Source organism: Limulus polyphemus, unplaced genomic scaffold, assembly GCF_000517525.1.
Source record: "Limulus polyphemus unplaced genomic scaffold, Limulus_polyphemus-2.1.2 Scaffold338, whole genome shotgun sequence".
NCBI lineage: Eukaryota > Metazoa > Arthropoda > Merostomata > Xiphosura > Limulidae > Limulus > Limulus polyphemus.
This window is the reverse complement of record NW_013665948.1, coordinates 43,976-47,523: the sequence shown is the minus strand read 5'-3', so window position 1 is coordinate 47,523 and position 3,548 is coordinate 43,976.

Below are 3,548 nucleotides of genomic sequence, written 5' to 3'. Positions count from 1 at the left end.
TTATTTATTTTAAAATGGTTCCAGTTCGCACAACTCAAAAAGGTAAATAGTTTAATTGTGAGTGAAAACATTCATTAATGTAATTAATAAAACGTTGTTAAAATAGAGCTTAATAATAATTTAATGTGTGAAGTTTTTGCCGTTATGTTTTTATGTTAGAATATCTAGATATCCTGAGAAACATTTAACTTTAATTTGTATCCAAACTCAGTAGAGTTATTTTTCTTAATAATTATTATTTAATCAATTGCACATGTTTTTAGATATTAATGTATAACCAACTTTATATTTCTATAAAAAAACATAAAAACTGACTCACTCACTCAGTTTTCTCTCAACTAAATCTTCTCACATTGTAATACTATGTTCTTAAGGCGATTTCTAGAAAATATATTTTGTTGCATTTTTAATACAGTTGTACATTCTAAAATCATGAGATACCACTGATAGTTAATGTGTTTCAAATGAAAACATGTTTCACAGGTAGACACTTTTTCCTAAAATAGGACAAAAAATGAGACACAGCAGGTGTCTCGCCTCAGATTGGACAACAATGTGTGTTACTTTGAAACATATTTGTTTTAGGTATTTTAATATGAGTTATCAACTAAAACATCATGCTTCAAATGAATCGTGTTTTGATTTGATACACCAATGTTCCTATTTTGTAAATATCATGTAAAATGTTTTCACTTTGCTTAATAAAAAATATATCTTTAATTTATAGGAGCGAAGTTACAAGTGAATATTATTATAAAGTGCATATTCTTATTACCGTAAATATACCATAGTTTACTTGTTTGTTTACTTTTGTTATATGATATAAGGCTAGTTTTAGAGTGAATATTATGATAAAGTGCATATTCTTATTACAGTAAATATACCTTAGTTTACTTGTTTGTTTTATATGACAGAAGGCTAGTTTTAGAGTAAATATTATGGTAAAGTGCATATCCTTATTACAGTAAATATACCTTAGTTTACTTGTTTGTTTTATATGACAGAAGGCTAGTTTTAGAGTAAATGTTATGATAAAGTGCATATCCTTATTAAATCAAATATACCTTAGTTTACTTGTTTGTTTGGTTTTGTTACATGACAGAAGGCTAGTTTTAGAGGTGATGTAGAGAAATTATACTTTTAGATATTAATTAATTTAGAATGTCAAAAATAGTGCATACGTATACAAAATAAATGAGAATATTTACACCTTTCTGGTCACAATTTAATTTTTGATTTTGACCATTTGGAAATTTGTTGAAAGAAAAACGCGAAGCTCAGACTTGTACTTTATTCACCACTTTAAACTTGCAAGTTCAATCAGAAATTATTAATGTTTCAACTTAAAACATATGGTAAAGAATCCATATATTTATATATATCTCAAAAATAACAGCGACTCGTAAAATACTTTTAAGGATTAGGTTTCGAACATTTTCCTGTGGTTAAGCACAAAGCTACACAATATATTATTTGTGCTCTGCCCACTGCGGGTATCGAAACTCGATTTGTAGAGTTATAAGCTCTCAGACTTACCGCTGAGCCACCGAAGGAGGAGGGATGTTTGAGACATAAAATGTGTCATGAAACAAATATTAAAGTGTCTGAATGTAAGACAACGGTGTCTCAAATTAAAACGTAGATGTTTTAACTTGAGACGCTAAATTTGCTTCAAAAGTTTTGAAATAAAATATAGTTTTACTTTTCATTTTGTGTCTCAAACTGATACATTTCATTTTATAGCGTACAGTCAGAAAAAATTAATTTGTCAATCCTTTTACAGACTTCTGTAATGAACAATAAAAACAGTGAGCAAAGACGAAAGTTTATTAAAATTCAAATAAATTCAAAACCGATTACTTATGTTATAATTTGGATCCCCAAAGAAGATTCCAATATTTAAATGATGTACATAAGGATCACTTGCTGGATATACAGAAACTCAAGGTGTTACCCACGCTATTGTTCCTAACATAGTTGACAAATATTAATATTGCTCAAAACCACACTATTTAGTTTAATTAATAATAATAATAAAAAAATTAGCCTATGTACTTCTGTTGTCCGGTCACTAGTTATAATAACAGGTTGTTGTATGATGCGTTTAACATAACATACGAGGAATTATAAAATCAACAATTTACCTGCAATGCTTATTTAACGATAAAAAGCTAGATATATTTTCCCATAAACTAAGTAACGTCGAATATTATAAAACGTTCCATTTATTATCAATAATTAGCGTCTTTTTTTTAGAACGCTTTTATACAGTTATGTGTTCAATAAGTATTATTAAACAAATCACTATATTTTAGCAGGTAATCTTTCAAACTTGTATTTCGCCTGCACCACCTTTACATGTTTTTTACGAATCTCGTGCAGCAGTTCTTAACCAGGCCCGACATGGCCAGGTGATTTGTTTGTTTGAAATTAAGCACAAAGCTACACAATGGGCTAGTTGTGCTCTGCCAACCACAGGTATCGAAAACCGGTTTCTAGCGTTGTAAGTCCGCAGACATACCGCTGTGCCACGTGGGGGGGGGGGGGGGGGGCAGGTGATTAGGGAGTTCGACTCGCAATCTGCAGGGCGCGGGTTCGAATTCCCGTCACACCAAACATGCTCGCCATTTCAGCCGTGGGAGCGTTATAATGTGACGGTCAACCCCACTATTCGTTAGTAAAAAGAGCAGCCCAAGAGTTGACGGTGGGTGGTGATGACTAGCTGCCTTCCCTCTAGTCTTACACTGCTAAATTATGGACGGCTAGCGCAGATAGTCCTCGTGTAGCTTTGCGCGAAATTCTGCGAGTATGCCTCAAAAAGGAAGCAGGCTATAGAGTAGAGAAAGAAAGCAGAAAAACAAAACAAATACTCTATGAGAAAATAAGATCTACATGATAGTTCATATCTTTCTTTATTATTTTTTTGTTTTTAAACTTAGAATGCTTTATAATTTATATGGTCTTAACGCCTTTTCCAAATTGGCAAAACACGGTTATAATTAATTATGCTTTGCATAAGGCATCAGTATTAGACCTATTATATTTTTAACACTACCTCTTTTATTTAATTTCTTAGGGATTTTCAAGAATTACGACAGTGTATAATAATAATAATAGCATTCCAACCACACCGTATCCATTGCCGATGACGCATTTTGCCCAATCTAGAGCTCATCAGGCCGGCTGGGTCACAACAAACTCCATAGTTTTCTTTTTTTGAAATCCCATTATATACACTGATTCCATTAAATAACAAAAATGGTTGAGTGAAAAAATCGACCAAAAATTTGGGTAGGTAAAAATTTCAGCCCTGTTGACACCTGTATAACATTAACATCCTTAATCAAAATAGAATATATTTCAGACTTAACAAATGGTCCAAAAACTCATGTATCAGGTTAATAATGGCTGAAGACGGCTTGAATGGGTAATGAAGAAAAACTTTAATACAACAGCAAATGTACAACGTTTCGACAAGGTGATGACAAAACCTTGTCGAAACGTTGTACATTTGCTGTTGTATTAAAGTTTTTCTTCATTACCCATTC